The following is a 13,532-nucleotide window of genomic DNA, read 5'->3' as shown; positions in this document are numbered from 1 at the left end:
GCACTCTTACGCACACTTTAGACAAGCCTTTTTAGGTTCTAAAGAATTGGGGTAGCTGGTGGTGGATACCTGTAACTATCAAACTACAACCCAGAACCCATGAATCTCGAAGACAGATGTATAAAAATGTAGCTTATGAGGGGTGACAATGGGATTGGGAAGGCCATAGGGACCACACTCCACTTTGTCTAGTTTATGGATGGATGAGTAGAAAAATAGGGGAAGGAAACAAACAGACAAAGGTACCCAGTGTTCTTTTTTACTTCAATTGCTCTTTTTCACTCTAATTATTATTCTTGTTATTTTTGTGTGTGTGCTAATGAAGGTGTCAGGGATTGATTTAGGTGATGAATGTACAACTATGTAATGGAACTGTAAACAATCGAAAGTACAATTTGTTTTGTATGACTGCGTGGTATGTGAATATATCTCAATAAAATGATGATAAAAAAAAAAAAAGGATACTGTTAATCTAAATTTTAAAAGCACACAAACAATCCCACATCAACTTCAAGCAGAAGTGACTCTGCATCAGTAGACTAGATTGCAATAGTATGCCCAGATTCAACACCCTAAAACATCTGAAACAACCAACTCATTCTGTACCTCACTCAAGTTCCTATTTTTGTCCTTTTGGATACTTGGTTGTGTTGCTCACAACCCGCTGGGCCTGGCTAAGACCTCAGTCCTTCTCCCAACATGGAGACACCTCTTGCCCTGGGCAACACCGTCACAGACAGCTTATGGTAGAGTTGATACAGAGCCCAGGGTCAGGATCCCCTGCCTGTGTTCACCACCACAGGCCCCCACTCCCCTCCTGCCATAACCTTGTGAGTGGGCCCCAGATATCCTTTCCTTCATAATGTCATTTACGGACTTAGGGTACTAACGGATAACTTTTTAAATACGCACTTTTATTTTAGCCTTACACTAAAACATAGCTTTATGCATTTTGTAAATACATGAACAATTCAACCATCAAAGAAAGACTAAAATAGAGCACTGATACTGATAGACAAAGCTGAGAATTTGGGTCTGTTTTATGTCCAAACTTGAACTCTACATTACAAATCCAACAAATACCTTTCTTTGAACTTAAATTCTGAAAACTGGATTATATATAATACGAATTTTACATATAATTCCCTTTGTGTTCCTTTCTATTTCAGGTATAATAAAGCAAGTTATCTCACCAGTATCATTATTTCACTTTTTGTATTCATTCTTGTGGTGGATTGAGGCGCGTACCCAGTTTGGACATGTTCTTGGTCCCCATTGAAAGTTAAGATTTCTTCAAGATGTTACTTCAGTTAAGATGTGGCTCAAATCCAAATTACTAGAGTCCTTTATAAACAAAGTGAAAGCCAGATGAAGAGAGAAGCCAGGGGGAACAGCCATGAGCTGCTTCTGGAACCCAGAAGAGAAAGGAGAATATGTCATGATGTATATTGCCATAATAATGGAAAAGCCAAGGAACCCCCAAATTTGCCAGCCAGCCAAAAGATACTGAACCTGGGAGTAAGCAAGACTTCTTGCCTCTGAAACTATGAGCCAATAATTTCCTGTTGTTAAGTCAACCGATTGCATGATATTTTTTTCAGCACCTGAGAAACTAAAACAACTCTCAAATCAGGCAGTGAGTTGACATGTATTGCCCACTTATGGTGATGTAAAAATTATTTCACTTTTACATAAATGAGAATCTTCAGTTTTAATGAAGACATCACAGTCAAATAATACAGGTCTATAAAACTGAGCAGAAAGCCCAAAAGAGATGTGACAAACTTAAACGCTTTTGGCCCTTCCTTTTCTATATAAGGGAAATTAATTTTTTTGAGGGATTGTAGTGTCCTCAGCATATGGACATTTTTTGTTTCATAATCTAATAGCATGGTAAAGGATGGTAACCCAAAGTAAGGCTGATTTTGGTTTTGCACGTATCTAACAAATACATCATTTTTCTTTCAGATGTCCTTATTTCCTTTGCATATATCCCAGACAATGTAGCTCATTGTCTTCTGAAACTATAAAGACCTTGGACTTTGTAACTCTCTACATAGTTTCAATCCCTGCGCCAATACTTTCAAGCTATGAGTCCTAAGTAAATCACCTCAACTTCTCTGAGGCTGTTTCCTCATTGGTATGATAAGGTTAATAACACCCACTTGGACAAGGAATTGATTATAGATAACATATATGAAGCCCCTAGCACAGTGCCAGGCATACCATAGTTAATGACGTAGTTTTAAGAAAACTCTTCAACTCATTTCATGAAGATCAAATAGGGGTTAAAAATAAACTCAAAGGACCTGTTGATTTTGGTTTTTGTTGGTTGGTTTGTTTGTTTCCGTTTTTGTTGATGTGATCAGTTGTTTCCCTGAACTGACCAAGTCAATCTACTGGTTTGGGCATTACTGTGATCACAGATTATTATAATCAATCCATTTTTATTGGTTACTACTGGGTAACCCTCTGGGGGAAAAAAAAGATGAAGTTGATGCCTATTTCATACCACATACCAGAATAAACTCCAAATGGTTCAAAAACCTACTTTTTAAAAAACGAAACATAAAAGAACAAGGAGAAAATCTGGTTGATTTTTTTATTAACTTGGAGTAAGGAAGACCTGTTCAACTCTGCCTTATAATTCAGATGTCATAAAACTAAAAAGACTAACCAACTCAACTAAATAAAAATACTACTAAAAAATGACATGACAAATAAAATCAAAAGACAAAAAACAAAAAGCTGGAAAAATATTTACAACTCATTTTATCGACAAAAGGCTAATCGCTATCATATGTAGCAAGGTGCTAGAAATAAACAAGACAAAGACCAACAACCCAATAGAAAAAAAAAGAGCAAAGTATAAAACAGAAAAAAAGGAAATACAAATTATCTTAAAATGTATGAAAATATTTAAACTGCAGACACAATAAAGGCAATGGAAAAAAAGTACCACACTGAGATACAATTTCTCATCTATCAAATTTTCAGAAATCCGAAAGACTGATTAAACATTTGGTTGACAAATCTTGAGGGAATTATGGACTATATACACTAATGGTGAGTGTGAAAATGATACAACCCCTTTGGAGGGTAATTTGGGACTATCTATTAAAATTATAAATGAATTTATCCTTAGCAATCCCAATTCTGGGGATTTATCTTAGGGATACACCTGTGTACTTAGGAAATCATGCACACAGTTATTCATTACAGAATTGCTTATAACAGCGACAACATGGAAGCAACCCATGTGTCCTTCAAAAGGGAACTGGTTACATAACTATGACTCAGCCACAGTATGGAATACCCTGCAGCCCTTAAAAAGAATGAGGATGCTCTCTATGCACTGATATGGAAAGATTACAGAAAAATGAATGAAAAGAAGTTCAGAACTGGGCACAGAGATGAGACCTCTGTCTAAGAAAGGCAGATGATACAATAAATATTTATATTTGTTTGCATTTACATAAAGAAATAATGGAGATGCACAGCACATGAATAAAAGTAAGTGATCTCCTACAGAGAGTAGGAGGAATAGGGTAGATGAGGGTAGGAGCCAGACTTCTCAGTGTATTCATTTTCATATCATTTTTATTTTTTAACATGTGAATGTATTATCTACTCATAAAATTAAATTAAACTTATGGTATACCTATTGATTACCTGCTATGTAGAAAGCCCTATGTTCAGTATTATAGTGACACTTTCAAACCACCTACAAGCGCTATTTATGAGCTCCTACATGTTAGGCATCATGTTCTGCATTGGTTGGTAGAGGCTGAGGGGTTTATACACGGTTTATAAGTTACATAGGACTAGAAGTCACAACTTTGACTTTGTACCTCCTTTCCTCAGGGCATAATATGAATACTATCTTAGGGGGACAGAATGCACATTAGTAAAACTATAATCATCTATAGTGCAGGATAGTAGCTAAATAAATACTGAAGGAAAAATGTTTTAGATCAGAGGAGGGAAAAGTTCAATTGACTGAACTAAACCGGAGAAGTGTCAAAGCAAGCAAAACTTTAAATGGGTCTTGGGTATCACATAAATTAAAATTTTTTCACTAAAACCTTTCCTACAATTAGTACTGCCCTGATTGTATTGATTTTCTAAAGGTAGGGTGGGGGAGGATAAGGAAGGGGGAGATGCAGGGAAGAACAGGACACATTTCTACCCAATTATTGAAAAGTGAATAATCTTGCAAAATTAGATCTTCTGGTCATCTTTGTCCTTTAAAACAAAAGGAGTACACAGAAATAAGAGATGGCTTGAAACTCACAATTTAAGTTCACTTTTATTCCTTTATTTTATTCCTTTCTAATTTAATGTTTTATATAATCTTAGGAATCTTTCCCTTTTGACAGATTTCATAGACATTTTCTCTGCATGGGTTGAGGTTGACCTGAATCAGGACAGGAAACGTACATTTCTGTTCCCAAATTACACATACAAAGTGGCTCTACCTGGTAAATCCTCCTTAGTCTGCAGGGATCCAAGAGGTGATGATGAAGAAACTCACCCTTAAAGGATTGGAACTGCCCATCTAATGTCTGAATGGCCTCTTTGACACAGCTAGTCCATCCTTGAACATCTCACATGACAGAGAACTTAACTACTATAGTCATTTTGATGCAGCTCTTACTGTTGTAAAGTTCCCACATGGAGATGGAAAACATCTCATATCTTCAACCCACTGGCTCTACTGCTAGCCTCAGGTCCCTGCAGATAAGATAAGTTCATCTCACACAACTTAACCAGTTACTCCAGAAGAATCACCCTGCCTTTTATGGATTTGGAGTCAGGGAGTCGGGGCTGGTGGCTTTCCCCACCAAAGGAAAGTGAATAATGTGTCATTTTTGTTAGCTTGATTGTAAACAAAGTTTTATCAATTTGTGGATTTAAAAAAAAATTAATTAGGTAACATTGATTAATTGCAAAATAGTATATTACAGCATATTTTATTATATGTACTATTTAATCACCTAGTTCATCAAATACATTTGAAAACTAACATTTTCAGAAGTCCACTAAACATGTAAAATGCCATGTGGAATAATAGTTTCTTCTAAACCCCCTCTCTGAAGCATTTCAGTAGCCCCCGTTATTAAAGGACTAAGTGCTCAAAGAAACAAAATTTAAGTGTGATTAACAGAGACAAGTCAATTTCTCTTCTACCAGAGGAATAGTCATGGAGAAATAAGGTGTTGGGATGCTTTTCCTGGAGAGTAAGAGTTATATCGAATAAAATACTGTCATCTAAGTTAGTAATACACCAAGCAAATTTTGGGGTTCCTGATAGAATTAGCCTGCTCATTTAGGAATTTAGTGGTGTTTGGAATGCAGAGTTACAATGAGGTTGGAAAGGGACTGGCTTTGGGGTTTGTTCTGCTTTATAAATAATAATGAACCTTTTCCAACATGAAGTAATGTGAAATGGAAAAAAAAAAAAAAATCTGTCCCTAGAGTACAAAATTATCTCATAACTCAATTTGCATTTCTCTACTCCAAGCACATTTTCCAGAGTTCTACTTAGAGAAAGCTGCTGTTACAATTAATTTTAACAAGTGCTTGGCAAACAGCTGGACAGTGTACATGCTGCACTAGACCAAGAATGAATTTGAATTGTACTTTTTATGGTGTTTTTTTCACAATGATATTATTTAGCCCATTTAAATTCTCTGAACTGGAACTTTACTTTGTTCTTAATTCTTTTGTTTTTCTCCATTTTTTTTAATTCCTCTTGAATACACAGGTAATTTGTAAAACTGTTAAAAAATGTGAGAGATAATTGGATCTTTGTGTAGCCAAACTAGAAAGATGTTAGATATTTGTTATTCATCAAACAGACCACTTGTTTTCCTTTCCTTTTCTCCCCATGTGTTCAGAAAAGTAATGTGCACATCTCCTGACTTATAATGTATACTTTATTAGTGGAAAAAGTGCTTTAGCATTAGGTCCTTATGACATTTTCCATGTAGTACAATCTTGTTTTCTCAAAGCACTATTTGGCAACAGCAAGTGATAGTCTTGAGATGTGATCAGCAATGTTCAAGCACTATTTCTCTATTACACCCCTGCACATGAATGTGGGCAAGCAAAACAAGGAGTCCTTTCTGAGTAAGAAAATAAATTTTGAAAGAACTAATACTATGATTTGAAAGTAATAACTTACCTCCTATCTATTTAGGAGTTTGTTGTTCTGTACTAGATTATTTATACAGGTCTCTGTAATTACAATTTATGTGAAAATTCATAAAATCTTAATTATAGAAAATAGACATCTGTAATTTCCCAGCCAAGCTAATAAAATGATGACTATCACTCAACATATTATGAGATAAAAAAACAATGATATGGCAAACCATCCCTTCTAATGTTTTTGAAAACAAATTTACTGCCTGTGACTCAGTTGCTTGCTCTCACACAGAGTACTAATTAATCCTTCATGATAATTACTAGTCACATTCCATTACTTCTATAAAGGCTGTCTTTTATTAACTTCCATAATCATATTTTAAACTGATGATATATGCCATAGGTATAATGGCAGATTAAAAATAAATGTCTGAATTTCTTATCAGAAATTGGCAGTGTATGAAATGTCTACTCTATCTAGAAATCTATCTAGAAATCTTGATCACTGCTTAAGTGGTCTGTTGTTTTTGTCACCTAAAAATACAATAATGTTCAACTTAAGCTTTTCCTTATTAACATCACTTGATCATGTGTCATATTTAGAGCTTAGTAAAATTTTACAGGGTCAAACCTATGCCTGATTATAGGGATTTTCTTAATTCATTCTTGTTTCTGACAGGAACTGTCTTTAGTTAAATTACATTCAACACTTACTGAGGATCTAACATAATCAAGGCCCTGTACTTAGAGGCAAGGGACAACAAAGGTGATTCAAACAAGGTCCCTGCCCTTAGGAAGCTTTCAGTCTTGAGTAGAGAGAATTATACATACCTTATATTAATAAAGCAGAAGGAGGTCTCCCCTTGTTGCTAGTGCACAAGTTACAGACCTGCTCTAAACTAAAGGTGTGACCTTGAACAAGTCCCTTTTTCTCCCTGCCCTCTTAGTCTCTTCATCTTTGAATTAAGGTTTGGGACTAGATTTATTCAACATCAACTGAGAGTTACATCATCAACATGGTGACATAAGGCATACCCTGGAAAAGTCTCCCCAAAGATTTAGCAAATAAAAGGACAAATTCCACTTGCTTAGAATTCTGATGAATGGTAGGGACTGGAGAAGGACTCCACAAACACTGAATTGAAGGAACAGAAAAATCTCAGGTAGGAGAATTCCGTCCCAGACCCCCAGTCAATTCCCCGTTCTCCTTCCCTCCTCCCCCTCATTCAGTTCCACACAGCTTGGAAGCCACACAGAGGCAGCCTTGCCCGGGGCCCTCACATTGCAGAAAGAGACTGTAGAGTGACTGACAGCAGTGAGTTAGAATGAGAAACTGAGGCTTAATTTGTACAGAATTTCTATTTAGGTTGATTGCAAAGATTTGGAAATGGATGGTGGTGTTGGTAGCACATTATTGTGAGTGTAATCACCAGTGCTGAACTATGTATGTGAATGTGGTTGAAAGGGGAAGTTTTGAGTTATATATGTAAATAGAACGGAAATTGGAAGATAAAACATGGGACTGTATTACACAGCAAATCCTGTTGTAGACAATGGACTGGGGTTAATAATACAAGTCTAAGACAATGGACTGGGATTAATAGTACAAGTCTAAGAATGTTCTTTCATGAACTATAACAAAAGTATGACACTAAAACAAAGTGTTAATAATAGGATGGTATACGGGGAAAAATACACCTAATGTAAACTATGAACTATAGTGAATAGTACTATTTCAATATTCTTTCATCAATTTTAGCAAAGGTACCATACTAATGCCAAGTGTCACTAACAGGGAGATATATGGGAACGTTGTACGTTTTACATGATTTTCTGTAAATCTACAACTTCTCTAATTAAAAATAATTTTTAAAAACCATTATACTAAGTGAAAGAAACCAGACAAAAAGTACTACATATTGTATGATAACATTTATATAAAATGTAAATATAAATAAATCTATAGAGACAAATAGAAACTGGTTGTGTAAGGATGAGGAAGGATAGAGAGATTGAGAGGTGACTGCTAAGGGGTATGGGATTTTTCTTTTTGGAGTTAACGAAAATGTTCTAAAAATTGACTGGTGGTTGCACAACTCTGTGAATATGTTAAAAGCTACTGATTGTACATTTTGGAGGGACTGTATGGTATGTGACTATATCACAATAAAACTGCTTTGAAAAAATTCAAAAAAAAAGAAAAAACAAACAAACAAAACATCAATTGACATCTACCATGTGATAATAGTGGCTAATATGCATTGGAGCAATTACCATGTGCCAAGTAGCAGGGTAAACACCCTACACAGATAATTTTATTTAATCCTCAAAGCAATCCCATTTTGAAGAGGAGAAAACCAAGGCTCAGAAATATTAAGTAACTCGCCCAAGGTTACACAGTGGTTGAGCCAGGATTCAAGCCTATCAACGATTGGCCTGATCCAAAGTTCACCCCTTCAAACCCTATACTCTGTTGCTGGAACCATCTCCAACAGCTTCTAACTCTGATATATGACCTTTATTTGCCCTGAAATTTTAAAATGTAAATATGAAGAGTCTGGGTTAAAAGTGCACAAAAGAATGGCACTTTGATTCCAACTGGGGAAATCCAGGAAAATTTCATGGAGGCCTGTGACTACAGTTACTAAGATTTCCTCCCACAGAAATGGAGAGAAAACTATGTGAATGGCTACAGAGCTTATAAACACTCATGGATCTGCAAAGACCAAGGGGGAAAGTGCAGTGAAAAGCAAGCTTTGAAAAATCAACTGGAGCCAGACTGTGAAGAGATCTTAGTGTTATGCTAAGGAGCCTGGACTTCACTCTGTAGGAAAAAGGCAGCTATTGAAAGTCAAAAAATATGAGAGTGAAATGATTAGAGTAGCTTTTTGGTTTGGTGCTTATTTGTTTTGCTTGTTGTTGCTTTTATTTACAACCAACAAGAACTTTTAGCAAAGCTAAATAAAAAATGAATACACAAAAAGAACGTTGCTAAACACTAGCAACAAACAATTAGGCAACATAATTTTTAGAAGAAACAATTTTCAAAAGCAACACAATTATAATATAACCTGGGAAAATCTCACAGAAGAATGTGAAGGGCCTTTTCAGAGAAAATTACATACCTAATTAAAGAATATAAGAGAAGCTGTAAATAAGTGGAGAGATATATCATGTTCACAAAGGAAAGACAACAAATTGATCTATAAATTCAATACACTTCTAATAAAAATCTCTCAAGTTGTGGAACTTGGCAAGCCAGTCAGCCTTTACATTCATATGGACGAGAAAAGTGCCAGGTTTTCATGATAATCATGACAATGTCAAAACCCAATTTAACAAGAAGTCACTTTAGATTGCCCAGAGACATTGGTTGTGATTTTATATTTAGCTGTTGTGTTAAAGAATTAGTGGAGAGAGGGAGATAGGAAAAGATCCAAGCTGATGCCAAAGGAGATATGAAGTTCTCCTGAGGTTCTCCCCTGCTCCTTTCCCACTTTAAAGCAGAGTAACTCTAACCCTTAAACAGAGTTATGTGACTCTCAAATAGAGACAAAAGCTATTTGCAAAAGAAGCAATTGCATTTCAGGAGCCTGGGCCTTAGGATAATAATTCTGAGTAGTTGCCTTTAAGTTTCAGTCAGCCACCTGGCATTTGCTAATCACCTAATGTGTGCTAAAAATAAAGGAGTCACAAATGAAAATTGTGAGCACACAGGCCGGGGTCTCAAAGAGCTTGTGATAAAGCTGTGTCACTCACACACATGATACAACTAAAGAACCTACTTACAAAGCAACATATCAAAAAGAATGCAAATTTTAAATATGAATGCAAAGAAATGCTGAGAGTTCAAGCTGGAGGATGAGTATATGCAGATGTGCTCAGGGAGGCATTCTGAGGTGGATTTGGGAAGAGTACGGCCAGGCGGGGAGTCACTGCTGCTGACAGCATTGTGGCTCATTTGCTACCAGCCCTCTGTGACTCAAGCATACAGTAGAACAGCACCAAAAACACCAGTGCACAATATTCTTTCCATCTAACTTCTATCAAATTTTGACCAACTGTTTTAGTTTCCCAGCTGCTAAAACAAATGACTTACAACAGGTTGGTTTAAACAAAGGGAATTAAGTGACTCACGGTTTTGAATCAGGGCATCAGCAAGGCGGTGCTTTCTCTCAAAACACTGGGTGTTCTGGGGCTGGCTGCCATGGATCCTTGGTCTTTGGCCTTTCTGTCATATGATGATTCACATGGCGATGCACATGGCAGCATCTTCTCCTGTCTCCAGGTTCCATTAACTTCCAGCTTCTGGCTGCTTCCCATGGCTTCTCACCATCTGACTTTCTCTCTACTTATAAAGGGACTTCAGTACTCTGGATTAAAGCCCAACCTGACTCACTTGAACTACACTTTAACTGTAGTAACATCTTGAAGAGATCTTTTTTACGAGTCCACACCCACCAGAATGTGAACCAAGTCCAAGAACATGTCTAAATTGAGGTACACAATTCAATCCACATCATCAACCTATCAAGGTACTAATTTAAATTCTCTCTTTCTGTATTAGAAATTAGCTAGTGATTTTGGCTAACATTTAGGAAGATGGTATTGTCTCCCTACTCCTTGTTCTCTTTCTTACTGAATATTTTATGACTATGCACTAAACCAGGAGCTTCCTCCCCTCCTAGCACGTAAGCACACTCTTTATTCCAGGGTCTTAAGTGACTCACAATTGTGTTTGGCAAGGTGCAGAGGACCAATATGAAAGGAACAGGGGATAATACCTGGTCAAGGATATGATTCCTCTCACTGACAAGCTTATTGGCTCATTGTTTACAGAATTATGAGTCTTGGGAGAAGCTAAAAGGAAATACATATTGAAGCCTAATGTTATCTCTTTTAGGGATATTATCTACATTGCGTATCTACAGAACTATAGACTGTTGGCTCCAAAGACTCAGTAGGGCTTTCCAAACCATTTTTATCATACTTGCTTGTTTCTTATATTCAGTAACCAAGATTCCAACTGGAAGTACCTAGTTGAGTGTTGGCTCATTCATATTCCAACCAAAAGGAAAAGTACCACAAAGTGCATGTTGATAAGACTGCAATGATTAAGGCAACCACATAAAATCTCATTACTTAAAAGAAATTAAATGTGCTGTGGTTTATATAGCAATATTCCTCATCCATGTCCAACGTCAGATTGTTCACATGCCAGTCACAGTTAAATCTAATTTGCTGTAATCTTGGTAAATGGGAACTAATCAACAAGTTCTCAGCTCCAGTTCTGAAACAGTACATATTATCTTTCTGATATACATTAATAGAGAGTTGGAAAAGAGCCTTCCTGACAAACTGGCATTTGTGATGGAGCAGTAAGGTTCCCTGGGTTCTGACACTGTATTTATTAGAAATATGAATATGTACATACATCAGGAGGTTTATAAGTCATTTGCTATTGCTTCTACTATCCCTGAGTAATTACTGAAATTAAGATTAGTGCCACCCTTTCTTGAACGTACTGTTCTAAACTCTTAGCTTCCTTGAATCACATGAGCCTTGCAACAACCCTGTGAAGTGTTACTCTGAATGTCATTTTGCAGTTGAGGAAACTGAGGCATCAAGAAAGCTAAGTACTTTGTCCAAAGTTTCATAATTAATCAAAGGCAAACACAATACTTAGACCAGTTGTGATTCCAGAGCCCAAGCTCTTAACTATATGCTTTACCGCTCCCCTAAAGTACTCCTTTTTGCATGGTTGCTCATTAACTATATGTGTACAAGAGGATAACTCAAAAATTTCTATAGAGGGTATTAGAGGTGTCATTCTGACTAGAAATAGGGAACTAGTGTTCTGGCATGAAGATAGACTTCTAGAGCAAAAACTAATTTCACTTAGATGGTACAATTACTTGGAGTGGTCTATTTGCAGAGGTTAACAGAAGTTAGAGGTGATAAAGGTTAAAGCCCTCCCAAGTCATCTTTTATTGCTGCTAATGTGGATCACATTACTACACACTTAATATCATGTTCTTTTTGTTTCCGTAAGAAGGAGATGTGTGCTAGGATATTTTTCTTCCTATTTTACACCTTTAAGTACTAGTAGTACTATGGACCATGGTACTAATTCATAATTACTTTTGCTTTCCTGATATTTTTGGCTCTGGGCCAATGCCTAGATAATTGGTCAATTCACTGTAGGGAAAAATTCACACACACTGGCTGTAGAACATCATGTATACAGAGACATTTCATTATAGCCATGTATGATCAAGGTCATTTGCCATGATCATGCAGAATCTAGGCCTTCATAGTTAATGTTTCCTCTTTCAGGAAATGTATTTGCTCTAGGGTTGACAGTGTACAAAACCAGAAACCTATTAGAGGCATGGGAAATTATTTGCTTACTAAGCAAAATTTTGAAGTAGGAAAAACTGTTCTTGGCCCTATGTTACTCTCCCAGGCACTTAATCTGTGTACCATCCTTACTCTAAATTGGGTTGTTATTATTAACCCCCCATAAGGTATTACCTAAGAAGTAAAGTTGTCACCAACTCTGTACCAGCCTAGTGGACTCAGGACTCAGTGGGCTCTGGAGTCAGCAATCAAGGTAATTCTGGGTAAATAATTTAACCTCTTTGAACCCCAGTTATCTCCTCTGTAAAACAGGGATGACAGTATCTATATCCTAGAGATGTGGGAAGAGAATGAAGTATAGTTCTTTATATAGGCTGAGTAGCATAGTACCAGACACATGGTAGGAATTTGATAAACGGTAGCTATTTGGTTTTATGATACCAGTACACAGCAGTGGGTGACGGTCTATGACTGCACAAGGTGGAGACTTGGGGTCATTTTGTGTGTCTGCATCTCGAGTTCTTCCGTGAATAATAAAAGATGTGTTGCATGATTTTTTTAACGTGAAAAATGTTAGGTATGAATCTGAATACACACTCGCAGACCAAAAGGTTGCTATAACTCAAGTTTAAAAACTATGTATCTTAAAGGACCTTAAACTGAATGGTAACATTTATTTTCAAAGGTTAAAGAAAAACCCAACTCATCCACATTGAGCAACTACATATAACGTGTAGAAAGTCTGGAAATCATGTTTGAGAAAATGCTTTACACGTAAAATGAAAAAGACGAAATTATGGTAACTGAGCATAGTGAAGAAAAAATTTAACTGGGGTTTGGGTGCAATCGTAGGGTTCTTAATTGTGTTATAAAGAAAAATTAAATTCACTCATCCATTAGTATTTGTTGAGCGCTCACTGCCTGCCGAGCACAAACAAAACCACTCACAACTCTGTTTCGCTTTCTCGGGGCCCAGCAGACTTCCCCAATAAGGACGCAGAGCCACTCCCTGTATCTAGGGA

The 13,532-nt window shown here is 36.6% G+C and overlaps 1 long non-coding RNA gene across 1 annotated transcript in view; it reads right to left on the bottom strand.

Annotated features, from left to right (window-relative positions):
- Positions 1-10,327, bottom strand: part of LOC119505398 — a 188,920-nt gene extending 178,593 nt beyond the window's left edge. The window contains exon 1 of the long non-coding RNA XR_005210730.1: positions 10,288-10,327. This is a non-coding gene — a long non-coding RNA (uncharacterized LOC119505398). The remainder of the gene's footprint in view (positions 1-10,287) is intronic.
- Positions 10,328-13,532: the final 3,205 nt, after the last annotated feature.

This window comes from Choloepus didactylus, chromosome 10, assembly GCF_015220235.1.
Source record: "Choloepus didactylus isolate mChoDid1 chromosome 10, mChoDid1.pri, whole genome shotgun sequence".
In the NCBI taxonomy this organism is placed as follows: Eukaryota; Metazoa; Chordata; class Mammalia; order Pilosa; family Megalonychidae; genus Choloepus; species Choloepus didactylus.
Note: the sequence above shows the minus strand (reverse complement) of the source record. Positions and strands in the feature narration are given on the sequence as shown.